Source organism: Balaenoptera borealis (assembly GCF_965194805.1).
Source record: "Balaenoptera borealis genome assembly, contig: HAP1_SCAFFOLD_486, whole genome shotgun sequence".
NCBI lineage: Eukaryota > Metazoa > Chordata > Mammalia > Artiodactyla > Balaenopteridae > Balaenoptera > Balaenoptera borealis.
The window spans coordinates 1561-29070 of NW_028123711.1; the positions used below are offsets into that span (position 1 = coordinate 1561).

The 27510-nt window shown below is 41.1% G+C and overlaps 2 long non-coding RNA genes and 1 pseudogene across 8 annotated transcripts; 1 reads left to right on the forward strand and 2 right to left on the reverse strand.

The window, feature by feature from the left end:
• Nucleotides 1-2564: 2564 nt before the first annotated feature.
• LOC309621476 lies at nucleotides 2565-26095 on the reverse strand. Its single transcript, XR_014240040.1, has 2 exons — nucleotides 25957-26095; nucleotides 2565-3581 (listed from the first exon to the last, which is right to left on the reverse strand). It is a non-coding gene; the product is annotated as an uncharacterized lncRNA (long non-coding RNA).
• LOC309621480 lies at nucleotides 14823-24345 on the reverse strand. 6 transcript variants are annotated; one of them, XR_014240045.1, is made up of 6 exons: nucleotides 23345-24077; nucleotides 23104-23164; nucleotides 21633-21974; nucleotides 16960-17133; nucleotides 16756-16802; nucleotides 14823-16046 (listed from the first exon to the last, which is right to left on the reverse strand). It is a non-coding gene; the product is annotated as an uncharacterized lncRNA (long non-coding RNA). The 6 variants fall into 6 exon arrangements; XR_014240042.1 differs by lacking the exons at nucleotides 21633-21974; nucleotides 23345-24077 and adding an exon at nucleotides 24176-24345; XR_014240043.1 differs by lacking the exon at nucleotides 21633-21974 and having other exon boundaries at nucleotides 23104-23160.
• LOC309621479 (RING finger protein 11-like) lies at nucleotides 17282-21622 on the forward strand (annotated as a pseudogene). Its single transcript has 2 exons — nucleotides 17282-19946; nucleotides 20161-21622. The product of its transcript is annotated as an RING finger protein 11-like (transcript).
• Nucleotides 26096-27510: the final 1415 nt, after the last annotated feature.

Consider the following 27510-nt stretch of genomic DNA (forward strand, 5'->3'; position numbering starts at 1 on the left):
GTAGTCATTGTTAATAGCTTTATGGGTTCCATTGTATAAATATAATATTTAGTTAGTTCCTAATGACAGATATTTAAGTTTTTTTGGAATTTTTCTTTATCATAATCTGCACTTCGATGGGTAGTCTTGTTACATCTTTCTGAATTTTTCAATTTCCTTGAGAAACATTTCTAAACATGGAATTTCTGGGTTACCAAGTAGGCACATTAAAAATGTTTAAGCCACACTACTAAATTGTCCTTCTGAAATGTTGATTCAATTATTTGTTCACCAGTAATGTGCAATAATATTTTGGTCAATACCTGCCAACAGCATCCTTGTTAATACTTGCCACATTGGCCAGAAATATGGTATCTATCCTGATCCACGTTTCTTTAATCACATGGAGTTTTTAGTTTCTTTTGTGTGTTGATCGACCGTATTTCTTCTTTTTGGAACTGCCTATCTTATCTTTAACCCAGGTTTCCTTAGATATGCTAATGCTTTTTTCCCCCTGAACATGTGTACCCAGGACATGTACATTTGAGGGGTTAAGAGTGAATATAAGGGAATAAGTGCAACTGCCTGCTTGTTCTTCCCTTCTTCCTTTGATTACACCTACTCTTTCTTTGACTCATTCTTTCTGTGCCTCTCTCTGCTGTGTCTATGCAGGCTGTCCCCAGGCTCTATAGTTCATGCTTTTCTCTTATTACAGTGTCTTTGCACCCTGTCTGCTTCTGTGTTCTTTCTCTCTGCCTCTGTGCACCCGCATTCTGTGCACTTGTGCTCTCCTCCACCCCACCCCATGCTGTCTCTTGTCTCACTGTCTCTGCTGTGTAGCTCTCTTGTTCTTCTGCTTACTCCTTTTCTCCTCTCCTTCTCTCATGTTCTTGCTGTGTTTGTCTCTGTGCTCTTTCTCTCTCTCCTTCTTGTTTTTTCTTTCTTTCCCCCTCCCTTTCCCATCTTTTTCTCTCAATGTCTGGGTGTATACTGGGATCAAAGAAAAGGGATAGTTTACTACTGTCAGTACAAAAGAAGCCATATTTAACAGTTTTTGTTTACAGAGAAAAAGCTGAAGATGAATAATTTCTCTGTATTTTTGACCTCTCATTATTTCCAGTTGCCCACGTTTTCAGCAGTGGGGCAAATGAACAACACAAACTAACTACCAAACAAAGAGACCTCCATGAGAGAATAAAATGAGAGCTTTAGTAATATTTAATTAAATGTTTACCAGTGTTTCTTACATTTTTATAAAACAGGCTAATTTCGTATCACTCTTCACAATCACACATATATGGAGAGAAACAACAGTCCAAAGCAGTATCTTGGAACCCAAGGATACATTTCATTATATGCTAAGAGGTAAAAAGCAAGATATAATATTTACATGTATTTATATGACTGGATCAAAATTAAATATTAGCAGATTATTTTAAGATTATGGGATTATACTTTTTTTAAAAAAAATTTTTCATGTTTTTTTTTAAACAAGAAGCACATCTTTTCTACTATGAAACCATAAAAATTTCTTTGTGACATTAATTAAAAAGTGACCTCAGCCAGACTGATCAAACATAAAACGTTAGTTATGAGCTGGAAGAGAGAATTCTCAAGCTTTTCATTGTGTTCTAGTTTCTGCCTAAAGTACCTGTTTGAACCTCCAATCTAGTCATAACAAATCCTTCTAGAAGCAGAGCGAAAGCATAGAATTAGTACGCAGTTTCTATGCCAAGATAAAGTTAAAAAAATTTTTTTAACTTCAGCTGCCAAGAGTTGAGTTAAGTATACTCCTAGGTTCATGGCCTCTCTTTTTAAAATTTCATTCCCATATCCCATCCTCATTCCTGTCCTCCCGTCGGAACTGGCCTTGTTATGTAAATATCTTTTGGCTTACAAGAGTTCTTACAAAATATGTATTCTGTGTTGTCATGTATTTTCAATGTATATAAAAGGTATGTCATTACTTTTGTTATTTTCACTAAGCTTGTATTTTTAAGATTCATCACATTGCTATACATACGTCTAATTCAGGTTTCTGATCACTGCATAGTACTCCATGGAGTGCATCTACCAATCTACCTATGCACTTGCCCTGTAATGGACACCCAGGTCGCCGTCAATTCCCAACAAGGCAAAACACCAGCAGTGCACATCCTTGTCCATATTGCCTTATGGACCTTGTGAGACTACCTTTGTTGCACAGACCCAGAAGTGGAAATCTTGGATCATAAGCTATATGTATACTTAATTTTCTACATTAGTACCAAATTAATTTCCAGTCTATATTCCTACCTGCAATGCATGAAAATTCCTATACTTCCACCTTTCTGCCAATAATTTATAGTTTTTCCGGATTAGAAATACAAGTTTCTATACCATGGAAAGGTAGCGTTTTGGGGTCATTTCTAATTAAATGTTACTTGTCTTGAGAATCTACCCTATCTCCACTCTGTAATTTCCAAGGGAAGAAAGAGTCTTTCAGAGACTTCCAAAATTACTGCTGTGCTTTCAACCAGAGTGCATTCATATGTTCATCCAGACATAATTACAATATACAACGTGACAAAAGTACAAGAATGGGATATTTTCATTGTTTTTATCAGATTTTGACATATAACAGATAAAAGATATGGAAGATTTTAATAGCAATATTAAGAAGTTTGATTTAAAGTATCTATAGAAAACTTTATTCCCAAAACACAGCAGCCACAGTTGTTCCAAATGCCCACGGAATATTTACAAAAATTAACTGTACATTTAGGCAAAATGTTGATAAATCCGCAAAGTAGAACATTTCTAACTAAGCTTATATTCTCTAACCACAGTACAATAAGGTTGGAATTTAACAACTATAACTTTTTCCTTAAATAAACATTTTAAAACAGTCTAAGCTTTTGGGCTACAGGAGAACTAAAAATTGAGATTATAGAATTTTTTTCATTAATGACAGTAAAAGCACATATCCAAAACTTACGGGATGTGACTAAATCTATATTGAGAGGAAAATGTATAGCCTTCAATGATATTTTAGTTCAACAAACTCAACTAGGAAACAATTGAAATAAGCATTCTATAAATCAGTCCCCAGAATTGATCGATATAACCAAGATCTGGTTCTTTCAAAAAAAAAATAGACCAAATCTCTGGTTATTCTGACCATGAGAAAAGGATCAACACTAATAGTATGGAAGGGTATAACCACAGTCAAAGAAGTGTTTTTTTTAAAAAGATTACTGTATGCAACTTTAAGCTGATATATATATTTTTTTTTCCTTTTTTTTTTTTTTTAATATGAATGGCTGGATTTTATTTATTTATTTATTTTATTTTTTTGGCTGTGTTGGGTCTTCGTTTCTACGCGAGGGCTTTCTCTAGTTGTGGCAAGCGGGGGCCACTCTTCATCGCGGTGCGCGGGGTTTTCACTGTCGCGGCCTCTCTTGTTGCGGGGCACAGGCTCCAGACGCGCAGGCTCAGTAGTTGTGGCTCACGGGCCTAGTTGCTCCGCGGCATGTGGGATCCTCCCAGACCAGGGCTCGAACCCGTGTCCCCTGCATTGGCAGGCAGATTCTCAACCACTGCGCCACCAGGGAAGCCCTAGGCTGATATATTTTAAAACCGAAATTAGATGGGTGATTTTCTAAGAAAATATAAATTAACAGAGTTGACCAAGAAGTTTTAAATCCTAAGTAGATCATTAATAATAGAAATTTAAAAGACTGTCAGTAATCTGTAGACCTCCCCACCTCTAACTATGTGCCCTCCGGGAATTTTGTACAAATATATGTGCCCACCAAAAGTATGAGAGGACGTGTTTCTTCATTCCTTTGCCAACTATGGGTAGTATCAGTCTTTTTAATATTTGCTAATCTAATGTGTGAAAAAACTCATTGCTTTAAATTGCATTTTTTAAATATTAGGTTTCAGAGATTGCTCTTTACATTTCTTGTTTTGAGAATTAGCTGCTTATATCCTTTGCCCATTTTTCTCTGAAGAATTTTTCTTATTAATTCTTGAGCATTATTGATATTGTATTAATAGTGTAATAGCATTGTTGTGTACTCAACTTCTTTATTTCTTTTTTCCATGCTAAGAAAGATGTCCCCAACCACAAGATTATAAAAAAGTATTCTCCTTTTTTTTTTTTTTTTTTTAATACTTATTTAGGGTGGAGGGCAATGCATTTAAACACTTAATCCACATGGAATTTATTTTGTGTGTCTAGATATAATTTTATTGCCAAATGTTTAGCTAATTGTCAGCAGAGATTTTTAAATAAGAAAGTGATATTCATCAATTAATTTATGAGAAGAAACTAAGCTGGACTCTCATCACTTGGACTTGGTAATTAATAGCCGTGGTTCTTTTGAAATTTCTACCCAAAGCAACTAAAATACTATGCAAACACCTTATCAAAATGGAGAGATTGGAAGAGGAAACTAATTCTGACTGAAATATGAAGGAGTTTTATTGATTAAAGTTGAAGTTAGATCAAAACATCCAAGTGAAACTATCTAAAAACATAGCTACGTATGACCTCATGAGTATGTCATGAGTGGAATAAAGATTTTAGAGCCATCCATGTAAAAAAGGTGATCATAATCCTCACAAATACTAAAGCTAAGAGGAAAGATTTCAGAGAATGCAGAGAAGCAAAGAGAGTGAGAGGGTCACTTCCAGACCATAATTTTTCAAACCTGATAGAAAATCCTTTGGGACTTAAGTCATCTAGCTCTACCACCCTCTACAAGATTTTAATGATCATTTGCTAACCTTCCAGTTTTTCCTGTATATTAATTGAGGACTTTAGCTCTTGATTTTCTTTCTTTTCTACCCCAAACCCAGCCACTATCTGGGAACCTTACCATCCTGTTAGTTTCTTGACCTCGGTTCTAATGACAAGTACTTCCATGACATTTTAACTCTACAGTCTCATGGCCATACTTGGAATTTTGGCATTATTCAGATTCGTTATGTCTCTGCAATCTTTACTCATTCATGTATGAAAAGAAATTTTCTGAGGACCATTCTGCAGGCGCAATGCATTTTTGATTTGAGGGGGAGGATATATTAGAGTTATCATCTACCATACTTGCAGAAGTAATTGACCAGTTCTGATTTTCTGATGGTGACTACTAGACAGTTATCACCTTAGTTCCTGCTTTTAGAAGTTCTAATCTTGCCTTTCAGAATTAAATCTACGTCAAAATGTTATTTTGGGGGCAGACGAGCTAGTACGTTTTCGTACTGAAACGCCAGTTGCCAGTTTGAACGGTGCATATCTAAAAACTTTTCACAAGAAAAGACTGTCTTTTGGTGCCATCGACTGTATTTCTAATTTTGACTCTGTCTTATCAATGTGTATCTCTGGTCCTAAACTTTAGTGGTTATAAATAAATGAGCATAAACCCATTTTTCTGAAAGAAAAGCATCTTTCAGCAGGCACCTTGCCGGCAGAAGGTCAGCAATAACAATCTTCATACATGAAGAATAGCTGTATAAGGTGATGTAAGAAAATACAGCCTTTTTCCTATATTAGAGATGTTTTCCTAAGTTCAGTTTCCACCTAAAAAGTCATTATTTAATTGAAAAGCTTTTCTTTTTCCCCCCCTGGGTCTCTATGATGGTTTGTCTGATCAATGAACACGGGAATGAATTTCACCTAGATTTTAATTAAACTAAAAAGTACTACAAAAAGCCTGAAACATCTCTGAGATGGTGGCAGTTACTTTTTCCCCAGTTGTAATAAGGCATTAACAGGTGAGTTTACTCTCACAATAATAGAAATTATAACAGAAGAAGCCAGCCAGTGTGTATCTCCTTTCAAGACTCTCTGCAACAGAAAGCTTAAATCATGGTAGCTGATAATGTGAGTTGACTTGTAGTCACTTCAATCTTTATGCGTAAGCCCAGTTGCAGAGAACAGAGTGGGTTGATTCACATCCAGGCGCTAAGGGATGATGAGATCATTAGAGGAAATGCCTGAGACTCTCCCACGGACTAAGGAAAGTGGATTGTTGTGGTTTACCGACGGCATCTGTAAATGAATTCAGCAACAGTTCTATGTTCTATCCCATGGTGGGTCCTCAGCACAAATTGTCACACACAGTGCAGACCTGTGAATTGTGGTTATTGATTGAATCTGTGGAAGTCAAATTAGCGTGACGGCACGGTTCTGACGGTTTGCACTTAGTGCTAGCCGTAGTGTGTGTAGCACTGCACCAAACGTACAATACCCAGCGCCCACATTTTTGTTGGGACTGTCCACTGTTAAATGGAAATGACGCTGTTGGTCACCTTCCATTGTTCTTGTACCCCTGATTCAGTAACAGAAGATGTAAGAACAGAGAGCCCGAGAAGCTTTTTTCTCCAAATAAGGCTTCATAATCGACATGTATTTTAGTTTGCGTACATGAATAAACACATTGTTATAGCTTTCTTGAGATCCTTAACATACCATAAAAGTCACCTATTTAAAGCGTACAGTTAAGTGTGTTTCAGTGTATTCACCGAGCTGTGCAACCATCACCCCAGTTTAATTTTAAGACATTTTCAACACCTACCATAAACACCCTATGTACATTAGCAGTCACTCATTTCTCCCAATCTCCCACCCCTGCCCCAGCCCCTGCCCCGGCTGTGGTTACTAATCTGCTTTCTGTCTCTATAGATTTCATTATTCTGGACATTTCATGTAAATGGAATCATACAACATGTGATCTTTTGTGACTGGCTTCTTTCACTTAATATTTTCAGAGTTCATCTACACTGTAGCATGTATTCATTCCTTTTTATGGCCAAATCATATTCCACTGTATGAATGCACATATTTCACTTATCTATTCATCAGTTACTGGACATTTGCATTTCTTCCACTGCTTGGCTACTATTAACAAAGCTGCTGTGAACATCCATGTACAAGTTTTTGTGTGGACGTATTTTACATTTCTTTTGGGCATATGCCGATGAATGGATATACTCTGGATAATACAGTTAACTCTATATTTAACCATTTGGGGAACTACCAGACTGTTATGCAAAGTATTGTTACCATTTTGCATTCCTAGCAGCAATGTATGAAGGTTCCCATTTCTCCACATCCTTGAAAACACTTGTTGGCGTCTGTCCTTTTGATTTTCACCATCCTAGAGGGCTAACTAGATACATTTTGTTGAGAAAGAATTTATTTTTAGACTATTTTCTATTTTTAAATGTTTACCGTTTTATAGGCAGGAATGAACTTAATCAGAAAGATTGAAACTAGAAGCAGAAACACACACACCAAGGCTCCTCCCTCATTTAATCAGATGTAAACGTGTGTGCTTTACACCCAGCGGTGCATACCATGTCCTCTGGAAGTGCCAGAGGTTCTCAGACTCGTTCTCGGAAGGGACCGTCAACACTTCCGCTGCCTCTGCTCCACAGGGTGCTCCAGCCTCTGCTTCAACAGCTCCACCACTCACTTGCCGCTCATTGGCAACTTGTTCCATTTGTCTAAGGCTCCAGCTGGCAAAGGTTTTAAAACTTAAAAAGATCCAAAATCTGCCTGTACTAGATTTCCTGGCTCTGCTTCCAGTTCTGCTCTCTGAAGGCACAAAAGAGACCTAATCTTCTACCTCTCAGGTCCCCACTTCCTTCCCTGAAGTATTTTCCCTCAGGTCTTCACTCTTTGAACCGTTTCTCACAGGTCATCCTTTCTACTCCCCTTTCCTAAGTTGACAGCTTCTGGGTCTATTTGTTGACATCCTGTTTTTAAGCATGTCCCTTTGAACTAAGCATGTTGTGCTTCAGATGGTGACAGAGGATTTATCATCTTCCTTTCTGTAAGCTAGAACATTTCTATGGCCTAACATATGTTTTACTCCTATTGAACTCACCAAAGCCATTAAACCTTTATTGCCACACTCTTCTTTGTAAGTTTTTGTTTTGTTTATTCTCATTTCTTAAACTGACAATACATGGTACAAAATTAAAAATATAGAAAGGAGTATTTGATACAGTGTCTTCCCTCTCCCGTTTCCCAGGCACCCATCTTTCCTTTCCAGAGCTACTCAGTGTGACTTGTTCTGGCATATCTTTACAGAGATTTTTAAAACACTTTATAGAAGTTTAATTTACATACCATAAAATACATCCATTTTAAGTATACAATTCAATTATTTTTAGTAAATTTACAGAGCTGTGCAATCATCACCACAATCCAGTTTTAGAACACTTCTGTTACCCAGAAAAGTCCCTTATACCTGTTTGCAATCAATCCACATTCCCAGCCCCAGACAACCTCCAATCTGCCTTTTTCCTTTTCTGCACATTTCATGTAAATAGAATTATATAATATCTAGTCTTTGCATCTAGCTTCTTAGCATGATGTTTTCAAGATTCATCCTTGTTATAGTGTGTACCAGTACTCCTTTTTATTGCTGGTTAGTATTCCATTGTATGTCTCTACCACATTTTGTTTATCCAGTTGCCAGTTGTTGGACATTTGGATTGTTTCATTTTTTTTTTTTTTTTCCGGATAACGTGAATCATGCTGCTATGAACATTTTTGTAAAAGTTTTTCTGTGGACATAGGTTTTCATTTCTTTTGCATATATACGCAGGACTGGAATTGCTGGGTCATATGGTAAGTTTATGTTTAGCTTTTAAGAAAATGCCAAAGTGCAAGCCCCACAAACAGCAAGAAAGTTGAAGAATGAGGTCAGCATTCAAAAATGGGGTCAAATCTACAGCTGGGAAGTGGTGTACAGACAGGTAGAATTTAGATCCTGAGCCTTTAATAAGCACTACCTTCGCTCAGTGCTCTCTGTTTTTAGACTCTATATGAGAACACCTAGGGCTTCCCTGGTGGCGCCGTGGTTAAGAATCCGCCTGCCAAGGCAGGGGACACGGGTTCGAGGCCTGGTCAGGGAAGATCCCAGATGCAGTGGAGCGACTAAGCGCATGTGCCACAGCTACTGAGCCTGCATTCTAGAGCCCGGGAGCCACAACTACTGAAGCCCATGCGCCTAGAGCCCATACTCCGCAACAAGAGAAGCCACTGCAATGAGAAACCCGCACACCGCAACCAAGAGTAGCCCCCGCTAGCCGCAACTAGAGAAAGCCCGTGCACAGCAATGAAGACCCAGTGCAGCCAAAAAAATTAATACATAAAATAAATAAGTTCAAAAAATAAATAAACAAATTAAAAAAAAAAAACAGAACACCTAATGCAGGTGGGAAGGTGGGAGGGACACTGTAAAGGTCATCTATGCTACATGTACAAGAACCCCGAGAGCACACCAATAGGTACCACATTTTTCACTGCTGTAGCCGATCATTCCCCCTGTACTACCACACTGTAGCATTCCCTTCCCTGATCTACTGCTACAGTCTCTTTGGAAGGTGTTTCAGAACTCTTGTTATGAGAGTGCCAGTTGAACTGTCCTCACTTCCTTCATTTATACCAGGATTGAAGACCTTGTGGTCCGAGATCCTGTCCAGAGAGCAAGCAGGCTAAGACTCTGTCTTTGTTGATGTATTTCATCAGAAAGGGCTCTACCCCCTCTCCTAGTTCATGGTGTGAAGTGTTCTTAGCCTCTCAGGAAAGTGGGGAGAATTGGAAAGACTCTACATGAGAATGCTAGGCTTTGTAAAACACTTTAGTTTTTTAAAAATAAGACTCATTTTGTATTGGACTTATAACAATCCTATGAAATACAAAGAAAGCCAAGAATCAGTGACATGAAATGATCACCAGTAAGAACTACAACAGTCACCGCTTATCTCGTAGCACAGGGCATTGTCCATGATCCTTAAGAAGAGTTACTAGAAATGCCTCGCCCATCCTGCCCCTAAACACCAACACAGCAATCATGTACCTTGAACGGTACATGATTGCTGTGTTGGAGTTTAGCGGGAGCATCTCACTTACCAGGGACTGGACTTTTACCTTGATTCCTTTGTAGTGACGGAGACATCCCTGGTGATGAAAAATTCCCTGGGATTGCAACCTCCAAGCCAGACATTTTGTGTGACACAAACTCAAGAACTCCCCAAGTCCTGCAGTAGCAGAAACAGTCACATATTTGAGAGTAACCCAGCATCTGAACTTGGGGACATTTCAGTGACAGCTCCAGTCCAGAGTGCCAGGCGTCTCCTGGCCCTGCCTCCAGCTCCAAGCCAGGGACAAATAGAGAGTAAGAACGTGGATGATATTAAAACCAAGCTTTCAAAGATTCTGGATGCCTAACACATCCCAAAAGAAAACCAAGATCCTCCACTACTCCCTTTAGGAATCCCTGATATTCACCAGCCGCTGGCCTGCACCGATCCCCTCAGCCAAGAGGAGCAGCCTGGTTCTGAAAATGCTGATCTGGGAAAGAACAGCCTGAGTCGTGAGGACCTAGGGACACTCGAAAATGGGATCGAATCCAGCAGTGGTCTTGCAGACATTACTACACTGGCGGAGGATATTCACCTTCCCCAGCTCTTTAGTTCTTTGAAAGATCTTGATCAATCCCAAGGTCCCAACGGGATCAAAGCCAAAGATGCCAGAGCCTTTAAGGTGAATCAGGTGCAGGAAAAGCCAAGTGTCATAAAGGTTCCCTCTGATCAACCCAGGAAGAACAAACAGAAAGCCTCTGAGCCTATCAGTGGCGCTCCCAAGGCCAAAATCCAGCCAAAGAATCCAGAGTGCCTGTTAGGGGGAGAAGTGGTTACATGCCACGCTGCAGTCAGTGACAGGGCTCCTGTGAACACGGCCAAGCACTCTCAAGGCAAACCTCAGAAAGCTGCATCCAGAAAGATCAGCAAAACTAAGAGCCACGGGCAGGAAAAGACCAAAAGGACCAGAGGAAGAAACAAGGCTGAAGAGAACAAGCAGTCAGGGAACAAAGTCAAGGCAGAAGAGAAGCCAACAATTCCCGAGACGAAGCGAAAAAAACACCAAACTGAGCTTTAAAAAGCCTCGAACCTCCCTAGGCATGCGCATGCTGGAGTCTGTGAAGGTTCTTCATGCGCTGGGGAAGAAGGATGATAAGAAAACTGGGCTCTCTTCCTGTCGGCTCTTGGGAAATTCAAGCAACCCCAAAGACCCCCAGCCATCCAGCCATGGCGGCATACCCCACATGAGGGTAAGAGTGCTGAGAAAACTCAAGTCGAAGCCCAGAAACCAGTCAGCAGTGCTGAAACAGAGTGTCTATCCTCATCCCAGTATGAGCGGCCTCCTCCTGGGAAGGTCAAGTTGATACCTCTGCCTTTTTCTGCCTGGGACAAGCCTCAAGCTCGACCCGCTCCTCGGAGGCCACAGTCTCTGGCCTCACATTGGCCTGCTGGGGCTTACCGTGCCCAGCCTGGTTCTACTGACTCAGCTCAACCTGCTGCAGTCAATTCATCCCAGCCAGTTCCTGCCTCTCTGCCAGGTCCCGCCAAACCAGCTCAGCCAACTGTGACCAACCCAACCCAACCGGCTTGGACCAACCATACCCAGCCTCGTGTCCCCTCAGTCTGCTGCTCTTAGGCCTGCACCCTACAAAACTTCATCTGGCGCTTCTCTCCAGCGGGAAGCCTGTTCCCCCTGCTGTGACTAAGCGCCAGTCCCCATCCAAGCTCCAAACCCAACTTCTATGCCAAGACTTCAGCAAGCAACGAGTTCCATGGAGGGAACCCAACGTGCCTGAGCCAGTCATGTCAAAGCCCATCGAACAAGAGCAGAGGCCAGAGCGAGAGGCCATGAAGAGGCGGGCTCAACAACAACGGGAGAATGCTGCCAGATACACCTCTTCGGGGAAGCTGCAATTTTTCACTGAGAGGGAAAAAGAAATGGAAATTGCTGTCTACTACGGATACGTCAAGTGAGAGCTGCTAGGATTCTTGGTGCCACCTTGGCTACCAGCTGTTCTTCCATACATAGGTAAGATAGGTATAGAACTGAATAAGTAAATGGAATACAATTAATAGATGAGTAATAAACCTTAAGAATTTTGAGATGCTGCTAACTGGGGCGTGAGAAAGGAAGGACTGAAAGTTGGATGGGAGAATGAAGGAAAGGGGTAAAAACTGAGCAAAGAGGAAGGAACTTGGCCCAGGGCTAGGAAGGCCAAAAGAGACGTATGGATTTAGGAAAGGAAGCAGGAGCGAGGATGAAATGGCAGAAGTAAAAAGCAGGGTCAGAGGTCTGGGTTGAAAGAACACAATTGGAGTAGAGTTGAAGGTGACAGAAGATGAGTCTAGGTTTACTAGGAGAAATAGAAAAAGTCTCTCGGGGACGCTGGCCTTAAGTCTCACAACCACCAGATAGGTATTTCAGAAAACAAGAGGTTCAGGACACATCTCTGAAAGGTCTGAGTTGCCTTATTCAGGTGTGACTGTAGTGGGGGAATAGGGAAATCTACCAGAGAAGTGGCTAGGGCTCAGAGTTATCCTAGGGGCAGCTGACGACAGGGGCAGAGCCAAGGGAACTGCTGCATCAGGAGGCCCACGAATAGGGCCTGGTATGTAAATCACGATGTACTCAACACCTAAGCACGCGGGGAGCGAATGCGCTCTTCAGTTAACCTTGGCAAAGACAGGCAAGGCCGGTATTCCTGTGCCACTTCACTTACAGAGGTGCAGCAAAGGGCTGAGGTCACATCCCATGTGGAGGTACAAGGACTCAATTTGAGGCCCAAATGCCTCTGAAGTCCTCTGTATTTGCAGATGCCCGTAGGCGGCCAACCTGGCTTTCAGAGCACAGCATCCTGAGGTTACTGGTGGACGAGATCAAACTTCTGCACGCGCCTAAATATTAACTTGAGGGGCTTCCTCCATTGGGCAGGGCACGTGCCGCCTTTTGTAAACATCACCATCTACTGAAACGCATGAGAAAAAATCCGACGGAAGCGTCCACTCTCACGGGTGAGAGTGGTGGGGGCATGCGCACTGGGCAGCAGCTCCAACAGCCACAGGACGCAGGCGCCCAGGGGTTCAGAGGCTCCCTGGGAGGCCTCGTGGGGCAGCTCGAGGGAGTGACGATGGGAGAGAGCGGCAGGGCTGGGCGTGAAAAGGAATGCAGTGGGGAGAAGGGAGAGATGGAGACAGTGGATAGTGACTATGGGAAAATGGGCAATTTTCATTTTCAAAATTATTTTTTTGAGATGTCATTCACATGCCATAAAATTCACCTTCTGAAACTGCAAATTCAGTGTCATTTAGTACATCCACAAGCCTATGCAACCATCACCGGCATCTAACCCATTACGTTTTCATCACCCCAAAAAGAAGCCCCCTTAAGCATCAGCAGGCACTCTTCATCCCCTCTTCCTTCAGCCCTGGCAACCATTAATTTGCTTTCTGTTGCTATGGTTTTGCCTTTTCTGGACATTTCATGAAATAATACAAATGTGACCGCTGTCTCTGGCTTCTTTCACTTAGCATAATGTTTTCAAGTTCGTCCATGTTGTAGCATGTGTTAGTACTTCATTCCTTTTTATGGCTGTATAATATTTCACATATCCACCACATTTAAAAAATCCATTCATCCACTGATGGGCATTTGGGTTTTTTTCACTAATAATGTCCATTTTTTGAGAGTTTATTCTGTGCCAGGCAGCACCAGGCTGAGTTACTGACCTTACTTCACAGATTAAGAGGCTTGGAGAGTGTGAAGAGTTTGCCCTAGATTAAGAGCTAGCAATTGGGGGAACTGGGGTTTGAACTCAGGCAAACTTCAGAGGTAATAGATTCACATGACAGAACACTAGAAAAGGTACACAAGGGTATTCAATGAAAAGTGACCCTTTTCCCCACGTTCCCCAGCCACACATTTCCCTCCTCAGAGACATCTGCTTTGGCCGTGCTGTGGATCCTTCCAGAGAAATATTTATACCCCAACATTTATGTATCACAACTTATTGACTAATCTGTCCCACTGATTTGAAATGTCACTTTTATGGTATAACAGATTCTTATACGTATATATATATATATATATATATATATATATTTTAATGTATTTATTTATTTATTTTTGGCTGCTTTGGGTCTTTGTTGCTGTGCGCAGGCTTTCTCTAGTTGCGGCAAGCGGGCTTCTCATTGCGGTGGCTCCTCGTGTTGCCGAGCACGGGCTCTAGGCGCGTGGGCTTCAGTAGTTGTGGCACACAGGCTCAGTAGTTGTGTCTCACGGGCTTAGCTTCTCCATGGCATGTGGGATCTTCCTGGGCCAGGGATCGAACCCATATCCCCTGCATTGGCAGGAGGATTTTTAACCACTGCACCACCAGGAAAGCCCCTTATACGTATTTATATTTCTCTTTTCAGAGCTGTCCTGACTCTTTCTTGCCTATCTGTTATGTTTGCCATTTCTCTAAAATTCTTTTTATCTTCTTTTTGATTTAAAAAAATTTTTTCCTCTTCTTGTTTGTTTCTCTTAAGGCATTATCCATTATGTTCATTCACTCGTATTATTTTATTTAATTTATTTAATTAATTAACTTATTTATTTTTGGAGGTGTCGGGTATTAGTTGCAGCACGTGGGCTCTTTGTTGCAGTGCGTGGGCTCTTCCTTGCGGCTCGTGGGCTCTCCAGTTGTGGCGCGTGGGCTCCAGAGTACGTGGGCTCAGTAGTTGCGGCGTGCGGGCTTAGTTGCCCTGCAGCATGTGGGATCTCAGTTCCCCAACCAGGGACCGAACCTGCATCCCCTGCACTGCAAGGTGGATTCTTAACCACTGGACAACCAGGGAAGTCCCCACTCTTGTATTATTTTAAATTTAGTCCTCATTTCTGAAACTTTTTTCTTTTATTTTGAATTCTGTCTTGAGTTCTATCATCTTACCTAATTCTGGTTTATGCTGTTCTTTCATCTTTTTTTTATTATGGTAAAATATACATAAAACAAAATTTATTATTTCAACCATTTTCAAGTATACAATTCAGTGACATTAAATACATTCACAATGCTGTGCAACCATCACCACTGTGCAAATTCAAAATAATTATGTCAAAAGATTGAGCAGGACATCAGAAAGATGGAGGCAGCAGCATAGCTTCTGAATCTCTCCAAACCCTTTCATGGAAGAAGATCAACTAAAACCAAACACCCATAGGTGGCATTTATCAGCATTTACCATTTCCAGAACTTTTCCACCATCCCAAACAGAGACTCTATAGCCACTAAACAATAACTTCCCATTCCCTCCTCGATCCATGTTCTTTCATCTTTCGCATTGTTTTTCCTAACATCTTTTAGCCCACTTTGAAATAATAGGTTACAGTTTTGATCTGTTTTGTGGACCTGTCTTTTCCAACTTGATTTTATTGTCTGAAGACATGCTATTCTGCTCCTTATTCTCTTTTTTCTTACACTACCTCTGTACGGGATTTGATCCCAATCCTTTTCTGTTACTGATTTTTGGATGAAAAAAGTTTTACAGCACTTTGAAAAGGTGGTGCGAGGCCATGTGGAAACATGTTCTTCATGGCTGTTTCATCAATGCTTCACTTATACTGCTTTGGAATAACTGTTTTCCAGGAGGCATAAACCAGTGGGCTTTACCATTGGACAGAGTGCAGAGAAAGGACCCCACGAAAGCTGATCACCTTAGCAGAAATGACTTAGTTATGATTTCACCCAAGATTGGTCACAAACCAGCCTGGGAAACTCAAGGCACCAGAGACAAGGCATAATGCCATCTTTCCTTCTCTCTGCCTCAGCTCTCAAGGATTGGTCACCTCCATGTTATTAGTAACTATTATTTGGTTTCTGTTCATAATTACTATCAGGAGACACAGCACTTAGGGGCCTAATTACACTGCCCAGCTACGCACCATTCTTCTTCATCTTGGCTTCCTGTCCACCAGCAGGAACCTGATTTAGTTTTGTTCTCCCTTCACCACAGCCCAGTAATTTTTGTGCATGACTCTCAGTCTCACCAGAATCTGTATCTCTCACTCTGCCCCAACATTCCACCCCATCATTCGCTCCCTGAAGTGTACTCTAGAAATTTCGGTCAACTGGATATTTTACCACTGTTCACCATCTCTTATGAAACCAGAAGACGAGCAGCTTTCTTATGGAATGACGGAGAACTTGTAAAGATAAAACACCAGTCTGCAGGAGAAAGGGAAGAAGAGAATGATGGAAATCGTTTCTGCAAAACTAGTTTTACATTACGTTTTGTTTGTTCCTGGTAAAGAAACTGAAATCCTCTAAACATTAAAAAAAAAATCTAAACCACTAAAGTCAATAATACAGGAATATAACTTTTGAAAAAAAGTTCTTTGGCTGCGCAGCATGTGGGATCTTAGCTCCCCAACCAGGGGTTGAACCCACGCCTGCTGCATTGGAAGCGCAGAGTCTTCACCACTGGACCACCAGGGAAGTCCCAGGAATATCACTTTTAAAGGAGAAGTTATAAACCCCTTGGTTCTATGAACTGGAGATTTTTAGTAAGAAGTCATGTATTTTAAATGACTTGGAGCTTTAAAGGAAGGAAGGAAGGAAGGGAGGAAGGAAAGAAGGAAGGAAGAAAAAGGGACTTCCTTGGTGGGGCAGTGGATATAATATCAAAAGTAAATTAATTAATTAAATAAATTTAAAAAAGAAAAAAAAATGCTGAAATCCACTGACTAATTATTCAGGCTATTATATCTTGCTATTTCCAGATACATCCCTTTATAAACTTTTGGTAAAAGGTTATCGTATGTCAGAACAAATGAATTACAGACTTTTCTATTTTTCCAAAATTTGAGAAATTCCCTTACATTTCTCCCTTCAAATTTTATAACAAGGGAAAAGTAGTGACAACCCTTATACTTACATTCAATTGCATCATCTGGCCACATGCCTTCTACATCAATCAAATATCTACAAAACAACAAAATTCGAGTCATTTGTAAATAAAAAGGAAAGAAAATCAAGTTTTTGCAAAAAAAGGTCCAATTGTGCTTTACAAATACAGATAGAAAAATCCTAAGAAAATATCAGCATATCTAATCAATAATTATTAAAGCATGATACATACCATGACTACAAAAAGGCTTTATTCCGGAGTTTCCCTGGTGGCGCAGTGTTGAGAATCTGCCTGCCAATGCACGGGACACGGATTCGAGCTCTGGTCTGGGAAGATCGCACATGCCCCGGAGCGACTGGGTCCGTGAGCCACAACTACTGAGCCTGCGCGTCTGGAGCCCGTGCTCTGCAACAAGAGAGGCCGCGATAGTGAGAGGCCCGCCCACCGCGATGAACAGTGGCCCCCGCTTGCCGCAACTAGGGAAAGCGCTCGCATAGAAACAAAGACCCAACACAGCCAAAAAAAAAAAAAAAAAAAAAACAAAACAGGCTTTATTCCAAGGACCAAGGATGCAAGGATAACGCAACTTTAGAAAATCTATTAATATAGTTATTTACATTAATACAACAATTTAATCAATAAATGAAAGAGAATAAAATACAGGACCAAACTGGCAGATGTTAAAAAGTTATCTGATAACATACAACGGTCAGTTTCGGTCAAAATGCTTTGTACACTAAAAACAGGAGACTTAATATGACAAGAGTATTCATCAAGAACCAACAAATAACAAAAGACAAATTAGGACAAATATTAACATCATATCTAAAAAACCCTATCTAACCAACCACAGGAGCCAGAAACTTAGGAATCACCATCACTGACAGCTATTTCTCCCTCACCCTCATCCTCAACCCACCACCAGTGCTGACAATGATACTGCCTACATACCTCTAGAATCTGTCCACATCTTTCCACCAAAATGACCACCATACCCTGGTCCAAGCCACCATTATGCCCAATTTCTACACAAGTCTCCTAACTTGCTTCCTCGCTTCCACTCTTTCTCCCTGCAGTGTATTCTCCACTCGGTAGCAAAACGATAGGTTGAAAATGCAATTGGGTATGTTCCACACACTCACCTTCAACAAAAATAGTTCAATGGTTTTCTATTACTCTTCAAGTCTGAAACCTTAAACATAAGCCTGCACGATCGAGCTCCTACCCACACTTGCAGCTCCATTATAATGACATGCTCCCCCAACGGCCCCACCTTCCTGGCCAGTTCCTCCAACACAGCATATGCTTTCCTCTTAGAGGGTCTTTTGCTATTCCTTATGCTCAGAAATCTCTCCCCAACGTCCCTATCTGGTTAATACCTACTCATCCTTCAGATATCAGCTGAAACATCCCTAAACCTTCTCTAATCTCCATGATGAGATCAAATCCTCCCTAAAATATGCTCTCATGGTACCATGTCCCTCTCCTTGGCACCTGTCAGAGTTGTAATTCTACATGCAGAGTGTGATTCTTGAATAGCTATTCCCTCTCTGGACTGCTAGAATTCACAAAGGGCAGGCAGGTCAAGTCTCCTCACTCACAAAATTTCTCAAGTCTTTTTGCTAGCACCCAGCACAGTGCTTAAACATAACAGATGCTCAATACGTATTTCCTGCATGAACAACCATACATTGGTACAGTGTAGCAACACCCACAAAAAGCATAAGGGCATAAACTCCTTGATGCAGAAGTCCCATTCTGAGTGAAGTTAACTGAGACAAAGCATATATATTCAAAGATGTTCACACAGGAATGTTCATTACTTTGATGTTTTATAATATCAAAAACTTCTGACTTGTACATGTTCATCAGTAAGCAAAGGAACAATGCAGCCTTAAAAAAAAAAATAAACCGATCAACAAAGGATTAATCTCCAAAATATATCAATAGGTCATGCAGCTCACTATTAAAAACACAAACAACCCAATCAAAAAATGGGCAGAAGACCTAAATAGACATTTCTCCAAAGAAGACATACAGATGGCCAAGAAGCACACGAAAAGCTGCTCAACATCACTAATTATTAAAGAAATGCAAATCAAAACTACAATGAGGTATCACCTCACACCGCTTAGAATGGGCATCATCAGAAAATCTACAAACAGCAAATGCTGGAGAGGATGTGAGGAAAGGGAACCCTCTTGCACTGCTGGTGGGAATGTAAACTGATACAGCCACTATGGAGAACAGTATGCAGGTTCCTTAAAAACTAAAAATAGAATTACCATATGACCCAGTAATCCCACTACTGGGCATATACCCAGAGAAAACCATAATTCAAAAAGACATATGCACCCCAATGTTCACTGCAGCACTATTCACAATAGCTAGGTCACGGAAGCAACCTAAACGCCCATCGACAGGTGCACGGACAAAGAAGATGTGGTACGCATATACAATGGAATATTACTCAGCGATAAAAAAGAACGAACTTGGGTCATTTGTAGAGACGTGGATGGACCTCGAGACTGTCATACAGAGTGAAGTCAGTCAGAAAGAGAAAAACAAATATTATATATTAATGCATATATGTGGAATCTAGAAAAGTGGTACAGAAGAACCGGTTTGCAAGGCAGAAATAGAGACACAGATGTAGAGAACAAACGTATGGACATCAAGGGGGGAAAGCGGGGCAGGGCGGGGGTCGGTGGTGGTGAGATGAATTGGGAGATTGGGATTGACATATATACACTAATATGTATAAAATAGATAACTAATAAGAACCTGCTGTATAAAAAATAAATAAATTTTTTAAATTCAAAAATAAATAAATAAATAAACTAATTAAAAAAAAAAAAAAAAAAAAAAAAAGAATGAGGTTGGGAGACTGTCAAAACAGCACACAGATCACACACTCAAGCCCCGGAAGATGGGGAACTGCCTTAAGTCCCCCACTTCGGATGACATCTCCCTGCCTCACAAGTCTCAATCCGACTGGGCTAGCTTTGGCAAGGGGACGGAGCTGGATCAGGAGCTGCTGCTGCCATATCTGGATCAAGTTCCAGTTTTGGTCTCTCATCCAACACCTAGTCAGACTCGCCTAGCACCTCAGCTGAGAGGAGCAAATTAGGATAGCTCAAAGAATAGGCCTCATACAGCATCAGCCTGAAGGAGTTTATGACCCTGGAAGAAATGGATCAGAAAAAAGGATCCGGGGGACTTCCCTGGTGGTGCAGCGGCTAAAGACTCCACACTCCCAACGCAGGGGGCCCGGGTTCGTTCCCCGGTCAGGGAACTAGATCCCACATGCATGCCGCAACTAAGAGTTTGCATGCCACAACTAAGGAGCCCACCGACTGCAATTAAGACCCGGCGCAACCAAATAAATGAATAAATAAAATAAAACAAATATTTAAAAAAAAGATCGGGGAGTGTGTGATCTGTATGATGCACTTTGTTTATGAGAACCCAATTTGATTTCTGCTGTGTATGCAGATCACCTGGGCTGTACAGATGACTGGCTGATGAGATCCTTCACGTGCCCCTCCTGCATGGAGACAGTTGATGCAGCACTGCTTTTGTCCTACGAGACTAACTGAGCCAGTGTCTCTCACCTGACTTCAAGTGAACCATCATTTTTGGTGGTTTTGATCTTTTGTGGTTGAGCCCAAAGAGCCAGGGATTAGGAATTAAGATCATGCATGAAAGTTTCCTAAAAATTCCTGAACGGCTGCAGATGTTGGGGAAAAGCACGTGATATTTTAGAAATTTAGGGGGAAAAAGGAGGATGGTATTTTTATGTAAAGCCTTCACCCAGTGTTGAAAAATATAATTGTTATTTAGATCTTGTTATTCCTCCAGTACATAGGAATTGTGTAAAGTGTTACAGCAGCTATATATGTTTCAACTGTGTGCCAAAGATTAGGATAAAGATAGTGGTTGTTTTTCCTAAGTGAGATAACTTTCTTCTTCCCCCTACCCAAATTCTTTTCTGAAGTTGCTGGCATTTGGGTCAAGGTTTTATGAAAAGCCACATTTTAGAACACTGGCACAAAAAAAGGAGTTTTAAGCTGGTTTGCATAGTTCTTTTTTTGTTTTAGAATAAACATAGAGCACTTATATTTTTTACTTTATAGGAACTCCACAAGTTAAGGTCCCATTGTTCTTTTGCTGTGATTGTTGTTACTATTGATGTTGCTGTTTTCTGTCTTTGCTGGTTCTTTCTAATCTACCATTTGTCATTATTGGCATATGATCATCTCAGGGTCACAAGATGGCTGCTGTAAAACCAAATATCATATTCTCACAAAACAAGGAGGAAGCAGAAAAAGAGCCCAAATGGTCATTTTCCTAATGCCTATTTATCTTTTCTCAGAGAAAAATATCATTCTCATAAGCACAATAACAGCCTTCCCTTAATTACTCATTTGCCAAAACAGACTGATATGACCATTCGTAAGACAATTCATGGCAAAGAGGGATATGATAATGATTGTCTTAGCCTAACAAGGATTTATCCACTCAAGCTGAATGCTTCACTCCTCAAAAAAGTCATAAAGCTCTATGAGCAAGGAAGAACTACTAAGTGACTGTTAAGTAAACCATCAGAATTGTTTGTCCAAGACCATACGATTCTTTCTTTCCACTGGAAATGGAATTCATTGCCTTAGGTCTTTTTCAATAGTGTACTATTACTGTTGGGGCTGGCTCTGTGCTTGAAAACCAGCTGAAAACCAGTTATAACCTGTTACAAGTGCTATATCTGTTTGCAGTTAAGAAATGCAGAATTCAAAGTGATCTCCTAGCTTGTAAGCCAACTGAGATTCACTGTCCCTCTTCTATAAAAAAAATGAGCTAATGTGTCCAGAAACTAACTCTAGTAAAGTGGGGTTTATTAACATTACCCTTTCTTATGAGTTTCGTCAAATTATTTTGGTTGTTAACATGGTGATAATTAAAAGTCAAGGTAAATTTTAAATATTAAGAATTCTGATGTATTGAGCTTGAATTATGCCACCATGCTTATGTAAAAATGAAAGTGGCACCATGGTTACACTGAGAAAAGTTTCTCAGTTGTAACCATTTTGATTTCTTCTTTCCTGTGACCTCCTTCCCTGTTGTCTTGAAGCACAGCAAAAGGATACTGCATGTCTTCTTACTGTAGTGCTGAGGTTATTGAAGTTATATAAAACACATCTCAGTCTCTTGTTTCTTGGAAGGAAAGTCCTGCTAGTTGACTGACAATTCTAAGCAGGGAGAATTAAGAGAAATGTGTTTCATGTTTTGCACACAAATGAAGAATTTGTATAATCACGACTTCACAGCTGTGATCTCAAAAAAGAAGGAATTTCTCTCTTTCTATTTTTCTTGCAATTAACGTAAGAACACTCTAAATCTCTAAGTTTCTGAAGCGTTAGTAGAGATGGTCTAGTAAAGATGTAGTTGTAATGTTTTACCCATTTAGCATGTGTTTATTTTTCCTTATGTACTCCAAGGTGACATATTTGTTCAGCTCAGTGATATTACAGCTAAAACAATCATTCATTAGTAAAAGGAGAAGCAATCTCAACCTAACAAATCAGAAGTGTTTCTTATTATTTTATACTGAGTTGAATATTTGACTCTTAACACTTTTTGCTACATACAAAACACAAGTCTCTTGAAGGGTTCCTCATAAGTGCATTATACAAGGATTTAGTATGTCCTAAGCACTTAAAGATTTGACATTCAACTGTAGTAGTATCCATGTTGGTTACTTTTCTTACGAGCCCCATGATGAGTTGGAGAAACACTGAAAGAATTAAGAGTATCAGGTTCTATTAAATTGTTACATGTATCTTGCTTAAGTTTGTGCTCATTTATTTATATCCAACTACATAAAGCAAATTTGGAGGAAAAAAAAGAATAATAAATAAATAAGAATGAGGTCTCCAAATATTGTCAGACGAAGATGTCCTCCATATATTAAATTATAAACCAGAATGTCTAAAACACTATACCATTAAATCACAGGTACAGTCAGTTCTGTATATCCAACGGTTCCATAACCTGCAGATATGGAAGCCCGACTGTACTACACCATTTTACATACGGGACTTGAGCATCCGAGGATTTTCGGATCCATGGGGAGTCCTAAAACCAATCCCCCTGCAGATACCAAGGGACCACTGTATATGCTTATATCTGCATTTTTTACGTCTGAAAAAATATGTGCTAAATTATTACTGGTGGTAACATCTGAGTAGGGGGCAAAATTGCCTTCCACTTCATACACTTCTCTGACTGCATTTTTTGCATTCAGCTTACATTAGCTTACATTACTATTGTAAACAGAACAATTTAAACATGCTCTGCCTCTTGGGGTTGGCAACTCACCTGCACATGAGGTAGCCAGTCCTGTTGAAACCATGGGTACAGTGGACACCAAGAAGTCTGTCTAGAAAACAGGGAATATGGAATTAAGTAAGCGAAGTAGATACACTAAAAACGAGTTATACAATTTTCTGAAGAGTAGCCTTTATTAGTTACCACAACACTACCACTATCCTGAAAAGGAAAAACTCTGAAGAAAAGAGTGTTTTTGCAGGAACGTACTATAAAGAATTAACTACTATACAGTCAAAATTCATTGTCTCTGGGAAATTTTGCATAGCCTCCAATCAGATGCAATAGTGTGGACTGGAGAATGCCCATCAGGAACTGATCTGACTATAGAAAAAGGGAGTGGAAAAAAAAAACAGGCTATCAGAAGAACAGAATTTGTTTTTGAGTGAAACAAATGGAATGCCTTCACTTTTAATGCTCAATATTAAAAAGAACAAACGGTTTCTGAAGGGCTCTTGGGGTCCCCAAAGCACTTCCATTCCTTCTCTCCTTCACTGCTCCTCACACGCCACGGGTCTATGTGCCTGGGGAGTTCTCGGGTTAAGTAGCACCGTTCTTATTTCACAATGAAAAAGTAAGGCTTGAGAACGTAAGCCCAAGCTGCAGAGCAGGCAAACAGAAAAAAGACTAGAATCGAGTCTCAGATTTTTCCAACGATGCCACAGTATTTTGTGGTCCAGGACTTAAAAAAAATTATATGAGAGAGTAAATAAAAAACAACAACATGTAGCTGATCTCTGCAAAAGCTATGTCTGTGACTAGGTGGTGTCTGGCATTCGTCATCTCCTGCCTGGAATACTACCGCCCTACAATTCTAACAATCTCTTCTATTTCAACTGATCCTCCACATGGAAGATGTTCTCTCTCTAAAATATAAACTTGGCTGGATTGCTCTGTTGCTTAAAAATCTGTTGTAGCAATGCAACTTCCCTAACACGAAGCGTCTGCAACTTCTCCAGAGTCTCTGCCCCTGCCGTCAGTTCGGCATCGGCTACTGGTACCCCTTTCCAGACACTCATGGGTAGTGCCTACCTTTACCAACATTCTAGCACGACTATGTTACCTGGAGTTACGGACCACAGCCAGATCTCCACTTCAGCTGCTTCCTATCCAGGTGTTCTTGAGTGGGACATCACAGCAAGCACTGAAAAGAATTCTTCTTCACTCGGAGACTTTACTCTGGCACTCACTGACCGGCATACAGCTGCTTCCTCCATGTTTCTGGCAGCCCAGTATGATAAAACTTCAGACGCCAAGAACATGGTCCCTCTACATCCATCGCTTTCTGCCAGCCTTGCTCAGGGAACACCATCTCAGATTCCAAATCAGGGGCAGAGCCGCCTGTCACTTACCTACCAGGAAGGAAGCCAGGTATATTACTATAACCAAGGCACACTGGGGTCTTTACTGTATGGAGAACTTGGCTCCTGCCCGCAATCCTATGGCTCTGTGTCATACACAGGAAGTAGGGCCTCTGTGCAACCAGAAATGGGAATGGGACTGAAGGAGATTCAGCCCACAAATATCCGACCACCAGCTTCCACCTCTGCAATCTGCCACCCTGTGTCTGCTCAACGCATCACAGAAACAAGTTTTCAAGGTGAGTACACAAACGGCAGAGAAAGTTGAAGAATGAGGTCGGCATTCAAAAATGGGGTCAAATCGACAGCTGGGAAGGGGTGTAGAGACAGGTAGAATTTAGATCCTGAGCCTTTAATAACCACTACCTTCTCTCAGTGCTCTCTGTTTTTAGACTCTATGTAAGAACACCTAGGGCTTCCCTGGTGGCGCCGTGGTTAAGAATCCGCCTGCCAATGCAATGCGGGGGACACGGGTTCGAGCCCTGGTCTGGGAAGATCCCACATGCCGTGGAGCAACTAAGCCCATGTGCCACAACGACTGACCCTGCATCCTAGAGCCCGTGAGCCGCAACTACCGAAGCCCACGCGCCTAGAGCGCATGCTCCGCAACAAGAGACGCCACCGCGAGGAGAAGCCCGCACACCACAACCAAGAGCAGACCCCGCTAGCCGCCAACTAGAGAAAGCCCGTGCACAGCAATGAGAGACGCAGTGCAGCCAAAAAAATAAATACGTAGAATAAGTAAGTTCAAACAATAAATAAATACATAAACATAAATTACAAAAAAAAGAACACCTAATGCAGGTGGGAAGGTGGGAGGGCCACTGTAGAGGTCATCTATGCTACATGTACAAGAACCCCGAGAGCACACCAATCGGTACCACACTTTTCACTGCTGTAGCCGATCATTCCCCCTGTACTACCACACTGTAGCACTCCCTTCCCTCATCTACTGCTATAGTCTCTTTGGAAGGTGTTTCAGAACTCTTGTTATGAGAGTGCCAGTTGAACTGTCCTCACCTCCTTCATTTATACCAGGATTGAAGACCTTGTGGTCCGAGATCCTGTCCAGAGAGCAAGCAGGCTAAGACTCTGTCTTTGTTGATGTATTTCATCAAAAAGGGCTCTACCCCCTCTCCTACTTCATGGTGTGAAGTGTTCTTAGCCTCTCGGGAAAGTGGGGAGAATGGAAAGGACCCTATATGAGAATGCTAGGCTCTGTAAAACATTTCAGGTTTTTAAAAATAAGACTCATTTTGTATTGGACTTACAACAGTCCTATGAAATACAAAGAAAGCCGAGAATCTGTGACAGGAAAGGATCACCAGTAAGAATTACAGCAGTCACCGCTTACCTCGTAGCATAGGGCACTGTCCATGATCCTTAAGAAGAGTTAGTAGAAATGCCTAGCCCATCTTGCCCCTGAACCCCTTGAAAGGTACACGACTGCTGTGTTGGTGTTTAGGGGGAGCATCTCACTTACCAGGGACTGACTTCTCCCTTGATTCCTCTGTAGTGATGGAGACTTCCCCGCTGATGAAAAATTCCCTGGGATTGCAACCTCCAAGCCAGACAGCTTTCCTATGGAATGACAGAGAACTTGTCAAGGTGAAACACCAGTCTGCGGGAGAAAGGGAAGAAGAGAATGATGGAAATCGTTTCTGGGAAACTATTTTTACATTATGTGTTGTTTGTTCCCGGTAAATAAACTGAAATCTTCTTAACAGTACAACAAAATCTAAACCACTAAAGCCAATAATACAGGAGTATAACTTTTGAAAAAAATTTCTTTGGCTGCGCAGCATGTGGGATCTTAGCTCCCCAACCAGGGATTGAACCCACGCCTGCTGCATTGGAAGCGCAGAGTCTTCACCACGGGACCACCGGGGAAGTCCCAGGACTATCACTTTTAAAGGAGAAGGTACAAACCCCTCGGTTCTATGAACTGGAGATTTTTAGTAAGAAGTCAATATATTTGTTGTTAGGCTCATTTTATGTTAGGCTGTCTCCCTGCACAGGATGCAGGCGCCTTGAGGATGGAAATCATATCCCTCTATAGTACGTCCCTCTTCTTTCTGCTTTGCAGTTTGCTGCTCCACTTGCTCAACCCCACCTAGTAATAACCTATACTTCCCTTGTTCCTGTTTTCCCATCTGGAAAACAGACAAAAGGCAACCAAACAACGCAAAGGTCTCAACAAATAAGGGATATCCAAAACCAGAGATGGCCAGAACTTCTGTATCCCTGATGAAACCTAGCCCGGTGTTCAATACTTAGGTATCATTAATTCATGCGTGTTGACTGAAACAGTTGAAACTCAATTCTGCAACTTCCCAGTTTAGTTTTAGTCCTCATACAAAACCTGATAATCAAATTCCTTAATGCTAGGAATCACAGTGAAAAATAGTATCTGAACTGACTTCTGTCAGATGAGTGAGAACTAAGGTTAATTCAGTGTATCTGAAGCATAGAAAGTGAGGGCAAAAGTGGCACAAGATGGGGCTAGAGAAGCAGAGAGGATTCTAGACCACGCAGAGTCTTAAAGGCCAACAGTGTGTTTTCTATTCTCAAAACAATGCTTGTGAGCGATGTTTATGAGCAACGTTCCAACTTGCTTTGAAGGTTTCTTGTGTGAAGAGTGGATTGGAAGGAAACAAGATATATGGACACTAGTTAGGACCTAATCGCAACAGACAGGCAAGTTCAGTATTAGGAAGTTGAGGAAGAGCTGGCTGACAGATTCCAAAGAAATTCAGGAGATGAACTGAAGCGGGCTTAATGGGGTAGGAGATGGAGGAAAGGAAGGTCTTAGGGAATTCAAGGGTTTACTGCACACATGAGCAAAGTCTCAAAATTAATCATTTGAACGTACAGAGGCGGATCTCCCAAATGACACCGGTTAGGAAGCAACGGTACGCCCTTTAGAATTCCTAGAGACAACACAAATCAACTGTTTCGATGGAAAATTCGGCGGGACTCTTGATTTCCATGGGAATACAGAGAAAAGAGACACTGATCTGGCTTGCAGGTATATTTA